Source organism: Lontra canadensis, unplaced genomic scaffold (genome assembly GCF_010015895.1).
Source record: "Lontra canadensis isolate GAN:19392208 unplaced genomic scaffold, GSC_riverotter_1.0 scaffold69, whole genome shotgun sequence".
NCBI classification, from domain to species: domain Eukaryota; kingdom Metazoa; phylum Chordata; class Mammalia; order Carnivora; family Mustelidae; genus Lontra; species Lontra canadensis.
The window spans coordinates 1,201,006-1,213,166 of NW_022631063.1; positions in this window are offsets into that span (position 1 = coordinate 1,201,006).

The window sequence follows — 12,161 nt, forward strand, 5'->3', positions numbered from 1 at the left end:
CACCAGTCATTAAACTGAGGCCCATCTTGATCCAGTTTTACCTAATCTTATCTTGATTACATCACCAAAATCTCTGCTTCCAAATAAGGTTGCATTCATGAGTACCAGCAGTTAGGACTTCAATGCATCTTTTAGGGGGACACAATTCAGTTCACAATAGTTACCATGCAAGAACTTGGGCTTTAGGTTTGTTGGAACTTACTTTTCAAGAAAAGCTGGAAGTTAAACTTTTATGTTAAATCCTCAAATTGTTATAATTTGGCTTTTGAAAAACACTTCTGTGGGCCGGATACAGTTTTTGTCTTTGTCACCTTGCTATTTTTGTATTGGTGGAAGAGAGTGGGGAGAGGTGAAATGTCCCTTTATTTTCTCTAGAGGCTGGTACCACAGAGAACTAAGAAAGGCAATAGCAGAATAAGAAGTCTGGAGATGGAAAAGAAATATGGAATTGCCAGGACATTTCAGAGGAAGGACTGTATGACTGATTAAAAAGAAAAAAAAAAAAGGAGTCAAGAGTCAAAAATAGCTGTTCTGCCATAAACACCAAAAGAATATCAACATATAGAATATGCATAAGGATCTTCTAGGCAAAAGTTCAAGAAAGTTTTCACAAAGAGTAGTAACTTGCATCCAAGGACTCATTTGCATGGGTAGACGATTTTATTCATCTCTGAAAGTAATGAGGTCATTCATAGATTAGGCTTTTGGGATATAATAACACTTGCTGAATATTTAGTAGACATCTTAGCTTTGTTGATATGTATGATAGAAGGAATGTACAATTTAACTTCCAATAGATGTATTTTTAGAAATCATACACTATATATTTTTTTCTATTTCTGAAATATTTGAGCTTTCAAAGCTTCCACATTCAGAATTGGCAGAAAAATTTATGCTTGTATTCTCAAAATCCATATGTCCACCCCTAAAGCCAAGTGTGGAATTAACTCCACCTGAATCACACAAACTAAGAGTAGAAGAGAGTGGTTCCTAAGATGTCTACTACAGGAAGGATGGAAGAAGAGATGGATGAATTCTGGGCTAACACCATAACTCCTCCCTTCCTCCCTTCCCCTCTTCCCTTCTTAATTCCCTACATTCTTCTAAGTACTGAGTGACTAATGTCAAGCTCTAGTCTAAATAGTAGGAATATGTCAATAGAAAAACAGTCCACTGCTAGAAAAAGATGAGTCTAGTGCCAGGATACAGACCATTACAGAACAGTATGGGTGGCTGTGTAGCCAAGCACAGAGTGCAACAAAAGCAATGAAGAGGGAAATTGGGCTGTCTGCACATGGTGTCTGGGATGATTTCTCAGGGAGGTACGCTTTTAAATATTTCATGAAATAATGGGTAGGAAAACGTGGAATAAAGGCTTTATTAGAAGATGGGCTAATATATTTAAGGTATGATGAAGAGAAGGCAGCAGTCAGGTAACCTGCAAATAATCTGGTATGGCTTCATGTCTGTGGGTGAGAGTGTTGGGTGAAGGTGAGAAGCACTCACCTTCACATTCACTCATAAGCACTCACATGGTAGGAAGTTTGAGTTTTATCCTAACGATCACTGCAAAATTTTAATAAGGCAAGGGAGAAGAAATGACTGTCATTACAAAACTATAAGAGAGGCAACAAGAAGAAAGAAGGATTGAAAGTTCAGTAAGCCAGTAGAGGGATACTCGTCAGGAGGGTTTTGAAATAATAGAGACAAAAAAATGATAGTGTCCTGCACTAATATCACAACAGTGCAGAGAAAAAAAAAAAGGGTTGGGCTTGATGCAGTAAGAAGAGGAGACTGAGGTCGAAGGAAATCTAGGAAAGGATATTAATGAGGTAGTGGATATGGCTAGAGTTTAAAAAAGAAAAAAAATACTAAAATATTTCTGGGGCAGAAAGTTAGAGTGGGATGACTAAAAACTGTGCATTGAATGTGGGATGTCCCAGTTTAGTGGGATGCTGAGGAAAGTTGCAGTGAACTGAAGCACCGATGAGAAGTGAGCAAGTGAGATTTTCAAAACCATAATAGTGAAGGTGAAGAAAACGATTATACAATAGCAGAAGAGGAGCTTGAGGTGACCTGATAACATTTTTTTTAAGATGAAAGGAATTTTACCATGTAAATATATATAGAGAAAAGAGGCAATGTACTGGGAGAGGTTGAAGAACAATAAGCCAAATAAATAGCAACAATCAAGAGGTTAAGTCTTGATTTTAAGCACCTTCCCCATTTACACACTTCCTATTGCTCCTCTCCTTACTGTGCTGTGAACTGCAGCCTTATAGTTAACAAAGAAATGTTCTGAGTCACTTCAGTGCTCTTGGGAAAAGCTATTGTTTCCCACTCTTTATCCATAGCACCAAATTTGGGTTCAGAAAAGAGATTATTTGTGATAAGACTTCCAACTTGTGTTTGTTTTCTTGTCTTTCTTTCCTTTCTTAAACAATAAAGTCTCCTTCTGCACTCCAGAATGAGGAAAATGGTTCCCTGAAACTGAACCTAGGTCTGACCCTTGTTCCTAAGGTAACTGATAAGTTGGTAACATAATATGTGAAGGTGGCATTACTGGCATAAAGCCATATTTTAACAGTAGAATCACCCACCTATAATTTAGTATAGAATAGGTCACGAGTACCCTTTCTCCGAATGGGCACGAGGGCAAAGGCAAAGGTAGATAAAACCAGGGAGCTGGATCTACATATGGTGCAGGATTTGATTTTCCTTTAATTTCTTTATGGGAACTGTAATCTGATAGCAACTGGCGCTAGGAAGGTGCAGATGGAGAGTGTCAGGCAGATCCTATTACCTGCAAAGACCAAGTCCAGCTTGCCTTCGACAGCTGTAATTGGCCTCCTCTGCCTCTTTGGAGCTGGGCTAAAAACATTAACTCAGGCTCCTTGGTGTTTCTGCAAGAAGGATGGAATGGTTTATTTTTCACTTATTACTTGTGACAGGAAACTCTAAGAGGAAGAGCTGGCCCGAGTTCAAGAGACACAGCAATTCTGGATGAAAGCCTCACCTCCCAGGAGAACAAACAGCCCGTAAAGGTGCGCATCATTCAAAAATCATTTTGTAGTTATGTCAAATGTTTGGCAGGAGTCAAATGATAAAATTCTTTTAATTGGTCAGTTAAATGTCCACACCAGCTGCAATTATTTCAAATGGTTCCATGAATACAGAGCTAACTCTGTGAACACATGGCACTCCCAGAGCTTGCTTTCCCCCAAAGCCTTCTTTCCTGGCATGGGGACTTAATTAAAATTGAATGTGCTGGCCTGTTCGTTGCGTTGAGGCTTGTGGCCGGTGCTTGCTATCAGATCTGAGCATTCTGACAGCTTTTCACTGAGGATGCTGGCTACTCAAAGTAAGGTCTGCACAAGTGAGAACAGTTTAGAATATTTTCCCCCCTCCACTCACCTTTCTAAGTAAAGCCCTGGAAGAGTCATTTTTATGCAAATATAAAAGGTTGAGTTTCATTTTCAGGCTCCTTCCCAAACCCAGGTTCTAGGGAAAAGGACATGAAAAGCAGTGGTTCACGACAGGGAAATTATTCTCTTTCCATTTGCGTCTGGTTGGAGAGACTCTCTCTGATAGGACTCGACGGGACACAGAATTCGGCATTTCAATCCCAAGAGTTAGTGCATCTTTCTGTGGGGAAACATTTGTGCTCTTACATGAGAGACTTTACTACAACTTTTCCTCTCCCAAAGTTAAAAGCTCTCATTGCCTCGAGTCTTTCCTGTAATTGTATATATATGCTTTTAAGTACAAAACCTCACCACCAAATGATGACTTTGCTTATTTAATTTTCTGGAATCAGTTTAATGTTTAATTCCATTAATATCTGCTTAATATTTAATGAAGGACTCTGTAGGGTACATGGCACTTTCATAAACTTCCCATCCCACTGAATACACAAATTTGTATCACATCACAAGAATAAATCGATCCCAGCAGAAGACACAAAACAGATTTGTCGTTTATCTAAATAAGGCCTTCCTCCACCAGGATGCCCTCTTCTAGTAATGCAGCACGAGTAATAGGTCTGGAAGTGAAAGGTTTAAGCCTGTCAAAGAAAAAGAAGCCTACAATGATGAATCCTTTGGTGACTGAGATCGGCATTCATTTTGGTTCTCTTCAATTAAATGAAGTTATTCAATATCTGTTACATCTAGGTGGGAAGTGTGCAAGGAACAGTGGATAGAAATGCTAGCAAGTATGTCCAACTGAGAAGTGTGCAAAATACACCTTTTTGAAAGGCTAATTAACCTATTGAAACCCAACTTTGTATTAAGTATTAGCCAGCCAACAACCTTTCAAAGCTTTAGAATTATGAGGTCCAAGCAAAGAATGCAGCACATGTACCAACTTAAAATTCCTTTGTACAGCTGCCGTAAAATTGCTATCTGAAGAGCTGCTAAAGACAGATGGGAACATATATGGAGAGTCATAGGGACATCAGTATTCACAGCTATATTCTAGGCATAAGAGTGAGAATATTCTAGGAATGAACTCCCCAGGGACATGGGTCATGGGCAAGGGCATGTTCATTTATCTGTAGTATTTCTAAATTCTAATACATAATAGGCACTCAACACATAATTGGTGAATAAATGAATGTTTTAAAAAAATAACAGGATGAATTTGTAGATTTTTATAATAGAAGTCAATTTTAAGTTCCTGAAATTAGATAACCCTACTATTTTCCCCTCTTTTCTAATCCCTATACTTTAGCAAGTTACTTAACCTCTCTAAAGCATCAATTTTCCCTTTTATAACTAGGAATAAAATAATACCAACACCATAGTGTTATGAGGACTAATGAGAGAATGTGAGTTAAGTGCCCAGCAAGTATACACTGAGTTAGTGTTAATTATTGTTGATGCTGGCCACTCTTTGTTAACCATGGCTGGACCATATTGTCATCTGGAAAATGTTTTAAAAATGTCTAGGTTTGGGAGGGAGATAAACCATAAGAGACTCTTAGTCTCACAAAATAAACTGAGGGTTGCTGGAGGAGGAGGAATAGGGTGGCTGGGTGATGGACACTGGGGAGGGTATGGGCTATGCTGAGTGCTGTGAAGTGTGTAAGCCTGATGATTCACAGACCTGTACCCCTGGGGCAAATAATACATCATATGTTAATAAAAAAAATTAAAAAGAAAAAAGCCTAGGTTCCGTTTCCATGTTGGATTTAAGTACTTTAGAGTGAGGCACAAGCATCTCTTGCTTTTAAAAGCTTCCCAGGTGATCCAGGTGATAAAATGTGAAGCCAAGGTAGAAAAATCACAGTTGTTGGAGAAATACACATCACACTTACACCCCATCTCACAGATTTTCTTCTTAAAACAATCAAACACTCATTAAAGCCAGACAACTGTTTGTGAGTTTTTAGCTCTACGTCCTTTCATTCTCCATGTATTTCTGGACTGAGTATCCTTTTCTCTCACAAATTTGTTCACTTCTTATTCAAGTTTTTTGTTCACTGTAACTAATAGAAATCACTATTCAATCTTCTGGTAGCTTATTTTTCTCTAAAAATAAATTTTGAGTAAGAACTGAGTACTCCTGTCTCTGTATTATGGAATCAGAAAAGAATCATAGTTCAACAATTTAACATTTGATGACTCATGTTCCTAAAGACTAGATCTTTTCATTTTTTCCATTCTTCTATCAGCCTAGAAATATATTATATTCTCTTCTTAGTAAGGCAATTTCCTTGTCTAACTTGTAGACCATCTATTATACTGCCTGAATTTCTGTGACACTTAAAACCATGATCTGCATATGTAGTTTTATTTTATTATGCTTCTCATGCCTGAGACTGTGGTAGGTCTTTCATTGTATGCCATAACCATAGTTATTTATAAATTACCATCTTTTGAACATTAAACTTAAATGCACACGTGGAACATACTTTGTAAAGGAAATGCTCAGTGATTTATTTTATAAAGAAAATGCTTATCTCCAAATTTATTTTTTTTTGTAATTTCTACATTATATATTTGCTTCAAGATAATTACATCTGTTTATGAGAGTTAAAAATAAATATACTGGGGCGCCTCGGTAGCTCAGTGGGTTAAGCCTCTGCCTTCTGCTCAGGTCATGATCTCAGGGTCCTGGGATCGAGCCCCGTATTGGGATCTCTGCTCAGTCCCCCTCTCTCTGCCTGCCTCTCTGCCTACTGTGATCTCTCTCTCTCTGTCTAATAAATAAATAAAATCTTTAAAAATAAATAAATATACTAAGCAGCTCTTGGCTGGCTCAGTTGGTGGAGCATGTGACTCTTGATCTCAGGGTCATGAGTTCTATCCCCACACTGGGTATAGAGATTGCTTAAAAAATAAAATCTTTAAAAAATACATACTGAGATGTGCACAGCTTCATTATTTGCATAGAGATATGAAATTGTTTTCATTATATTAATGATTTTCCTGGACTTTCAAAAATAACTTTATCAGATTATTTTATGTCTATCTACATAAATGCTTCTTCTTGGTTCTGAATCCCTTCTCTTCTCAAACATTAGCTTACTGCTCAGCAATGTCTTTTCCCCACAGGTCTCTTCTCTATATTTTGCCTAAGGCACTGCTATCTGGAAAGTATTTTGGCCCAGGCCTGCTACTTTAAAGTGGTTACTAGGTGACACTTCCTGATTTTTCTCCAGACCATTTATTGCCCTCTCTAACATTCTTTTCTTAGATACTGAATTGGTTAGAATCTCCTGGCACCTGGCAGTGTCTCCTCAGTTCTGAGCCCTGGCCAAAACCCACTCACTCACTTCCCTTGCCTACAAGCAATGTGTTACACAGATTGATTTTGCTTAATGTGATCAGGGCATGTTTGTTGTTTCATTAACACATACACACATGCATGTACACGCATGCACCTGTGCACACTCACACACAAACATACACACTATATCCAGGAGTGATCATATAATTGTAAGGTTGAGTTTTTATTCTACAATTTCTTGTCTCCTATGCTAGCCACATATATTGAATTTGGTACAGTTCTGAGTTTTAGTTGTTTGCTTATTCATTAAACCTGTCTTGCAAGGTGCTGGTTGGATGGAACCAAACTGACTAATTACATGTGGCTGTAAATAAGGGAACTAGATTTGTGAACATTAATAACACATATATTCTTCCCAATCAGTGATAATTTGGCAGTGACAAAGTCATTGCTAGGAACTTAACAGGAGATGGTGTGGCCTTGAATTCAGGAGTGAAATATGGCAGTCCATTTCAGGTAATCCATTGTCAGTTCAATTTATCTCTGAGGGCCTGTCTTCAGTACAAGGCTGATGATCCCCAAGGATCTTGTGAGCTTCATATTTTCTTCTTAATAATAGCTATTTGTAACACTTACTTTATGCCCAGTATTGTGCCATGAGCTTTGCATAAATTACCTTTAATCCTCTTATGAAATCAGAAAAGAATGTGTTATAATTCTAGTTTTTTAACCGAGGCCAAGTCATGTATCTTGTAAAACCCAAGACGACATTCTTTCACTCTTTCACACCTCTTTGGGGTGTTTTCAGGAACATACTGAATTCCCTTAGTGACGTTGGATTTCAGTGGACATTAAAAACAAGAAATAATTGCTCCATCATTTATTCTGATGTATAGAAACAAGTCTGGCATTGGAACCAGAACTCCTAGTTTCAACACTTCCTTACTCTACCAATTTATGTTTCTGTTTTTTATTTATGAAATAGGGATAATTAATCTTATTTTCCTCCCTCTTTCTGCCACAAGACTCTTTTTTGAGAACCAGATATTATAGAACATATAAAGAAAACTGATAAAAAATAAAGAAGTTGCTATCAGAGTAGAGCTTTAATGTTTTCACTATAACAATACCAACAAAAAAAAATGGTATTTATGTGAGGTGAAGAATGTGTTAATTAATCTTATTACAGTAAACACTTTACTATATATATGTGTATCAAATCATTATGTTGCATGCCTTAAACTTACATAATGCTATGTTAATTACATCTAAATAAAGCTAGAAAAACATAAAGAACTAATTTACTACTTAATATATAAGCACATGTAGACTCAAATAATTCTGATACAGAAATATATGTGAATAACTCAAATAGTATATCTATGTTATATAGACACATACATCCAATTGTGACAAATGTAGAAGACTGAACTGAGAAACCTGAAATAGGAAAAACTGACCATAGAAGTCAACACTAGTATTCCATGAAATTCATTCATTCAAAGCATGATGAATCTGAAAAATGTGAACAGCAAGAGCAAAAGTGATAGACAGTGGTATTTCCTTAAATACATATTTTCCAGAGTATATAATGAAATTTCTAGACATTGAAAAATACCAATCAACATGTTTCTATCCTAATGTGAAGAATAATACAGAACAGCTAGTAATAAAGACCAGACTCTTAAGCCAAAAGCAATTATTTTAATCTTGGGGATTTTAGTTTAAAAATAACTTAAGCCACAAAGGGAGGTCATGAACCGTATTTATTTTATTTTAAAAAAATTATGTATTATGGGGGTCGCCTGGGTGGCTCAGTGGGTCAAGCCTCTGCCTTCTGCTCAGGTCATGGTCGCAGGGTCCTGGGATCGAGCCCCTGCATCGGGATCTCTGCTCAGTGGGAAGCCTGCTTCCTCCTCTCTCTCTCTCTGCCTGCTGCTCTGCCTACTTGTGATCTCTCTGTCAAATAAATCAATAAAATATTTTTTTAAAAAATTTATGTATTATGGTATATTTTCAAATAGTGGGAGCTTGATTTCCTTTATCTACAAAGAATGAAGTCATATAAAATTAAGTTTTAAGAAATTTTACTCATGGAAGTTAAAAATTGCTTATAGAAAGCATTCTCAAGTTATACTTCAAGTAGTAGATCTTTAATATCTTACTTTCATATTTTCTTCAAAAAAGGCATATTGATTAATCATTGAAAACTTCATTTCTTGTTTTTCAGGGCTTCCTATATAGTTTATTGGAAAAGCTATACCTGAGATATGGAAAATGCTTCTGCTAGGGGTCTTTGAAAAAAGTCTGAGAACATGTGATTTTTATGCTATGGAAAATGACTCAACTGGTCGATCATCCATCCAGTTTTGCTGCCTTTTCTATACTCTCGCCACCAGGTGGCAGTGAGACAACACATAAGGTTAGCATGTAATTTCTCACATTTTAGTATGAAATGGGGAAAAAAAAAGGTACTGAAGATACCATTGAATGAATCATCAAGAATCAAGTTGTTAATGTAAGGATGCTCAGAAACCATAGAAAAATGTCAACAGATTATACATACAATAACATGTGCATAAATGCATGGATGAACACATGCAGAAGTATGACATGTCCTATTTACACAGTAGAATCATTGTCGGTAAACACAATTTGCAATGATTACATATACACAGCACAAAAGAATAAACTATTTTTGAATTTAAGAGGAAATGGAAATATCCAGAAGCTCACAGCTATCAAAACTATTGCAATGGTATTCATAGATAAAAAGAGCCTTAAAGATCAAAGATCATCTTATAAAGGATGCCAGATGCTCAAAGAAGAGACGTAGATGTCCATGCTATTTACTGTCTAACTGTAGACATTTCTGAAAATGAAAGTAGCACTAACAGCCTATCATGACTATAACCAAGATTACCTTGAGCAAACTAGAACATGTATAGACCAGGTACTACGATAAGGTTTATTAATTACCAACTGATGCTTCTATGTATAAAATAAGAATAATATGTGAAAGATTTCAACTGCATAATCCAGTCACGGAACATTCATAGAAGAATTAGCTTCTAGTGGAATATGTTTCCTCTCCCTTTTCCCTGTATAAACTGTCTCTTTCTTTTTATAATTCAGTTCAATCACTACTCTTTTTAAAAAGAAGACTTTCTTGCTTTCTTACGTTAAGATGTATCTCCCCGATATAAGACCTCTTCATAGCACTGCACTTCTTCAATCTAATTCTTATTTTAATGAACTTTTAATTAATATCTATATCACTTCAATCTCCATGTGGAAGAAAATATGTCTAGTTTTGATCAGTGTTTATTCCGTAACACATGTAATCTACCATCACTACACACACACTCACACACACACACACACACACGTATACATACATATGTATTTAATAAATGACTGAACATTCCACTCACTGGGAATACAGACTATAATATTAAATTTTTTTGCAACAAACAAATATAACAAATAGTAACTTGTCTTTCTAGTTCAGGAGAAAAGCTATCATTTCCCAATTTCTACATGATAGAATTTTTATAAAATTCCTTTGTAAAGGTAAAAATATCATTCTGAAAGAAAACCAAATCTGTCTTTAGAAGTAAACTATTCTCCATAATTTCTGTAGGAAAGCACTTGGCTTCATTGTATGCAGAGAAATTCACACCATGCGCAGCAGCTATCTCATTGCCATATAGTTTTAACTTTAAGATAGATTCCTAACCCAGAGTCTAAGAATAGATTTCCATGCTTTGGTGCTCACTCTGAGATTTCAAGATTATGTGTATGTGCACATGTATATGTGTGTATACATATTTTTACTAAGAGAGTGTATAATGCTCAGTGAATTATTAAATAACTATGCTATAGAAGCACATATTAGAATTATAATTAGGAGAGAAAATGTTACCACAGCCCCACATTTAATTCAACCATCCTAAAGCAGCACCACAGTTTTTATGGACAGTATATGACCATACAGCTCATTCTGTTGTGATGTCATCCTTTAAAGTATCTATCTGATGAAGGACTGGAGACAACACAGGAAAAATAACACATTTCTTCAAAAATCAAGATAATTTGAGGTATTTTATGGCCATCATAAAGCTTTTACACTTTGTCAAAGTTCAAGTGTGAAGGAAATTACCTTAGTTTAAGAACCAAATGAAAAAATAATTTATTCAGACTATAATAATGTTGAAACCTTGATAACTTGATTAAAAACTCAGATTATCAGTAAACTTTTCCTTCAAATGTAGTTAAAGAGCATGATCTGTAATAATAAAGGATGTAAACAAACATAAGTCCATCAATAGAAGATTGGTTGCATGTACTGTGATATATTCAAAATAGAGTATTAGGCAACTATTAAGTAGAATGAGAAATAACTCTACATACTCTATGGAGTGATCTCTAAGATACTTTAAATGACAGAAGCAATGAAGAAAAAACCTTTCTAGTGTGTTACCATTTATTAAAGAATGGTAGATTACAAAAATATATATGCATTTGCTTGTATTAAAAACAAACAGAAAAAAATGTTTTAAAATATTTACCAAAGGCAAAGGAAGAGATTGAGATTGAAGAAACATGGATAGAAGTTATATGTTTCTGAATATACTATATTTGACTTTGAAAAATAAATATTTTATACAACTACAAATCCAAATTAATTACATTAAGACAAATTTTAAAAATTAAAAACAAAAAATGAAGCAAATAAATCTGTGTTTTGAATTGATAAGTGAACAAAGAGGATTTATTCTATAAAATGTTCATATACAGAAATTTGATTATACAACTTTAGTAAAATGTATCCTGAGGACAAAACCGCTGCAAAGAAAGTTAAAATTAATTTTACTTACCATATTTCATGGTAATACAGTTACTGTTACTTTAAACTAGTATGTGCATATACTGTAGAAAGTAAATTTCAGTAACAGAAAATGGGTCAAAATGAAAAATGTTCTGAAATTTAATTGGAAGTATCAGTATGTACTTATACTATATATTATTTTAAAGAAAAAAGAAAGGCAAACTATTTCCTCTATTTACTGAATGGCCTAGAAAAGTGATAAACCCAATATTAATGAACATGTCTAATGTCTGATTGTGGTCTCCAGATACCAGTTACCACTGAACCTAATCAGATCTCCTTTTGTAAGTGGATAAAGGTAGGTCTGAGACAGGAAATGTTAAGATAGGCCTGGAATATCTCACCATAACAACAACAACAAAAAGGAAATCATCAAAAACTTGTAAGGTCGTGTAAAAAGATTCAGAAATTAACTTGAGAAGGTTCCCATTGACCAGAGATGGGACAGTTTGTGCATCAGTTAAGTATAATATATAGAGGATAATGAAGAAGAAGGAAGGAAGGAAGGAAGGAAGGAAGGAAGGAAGGAAGGAAGGAA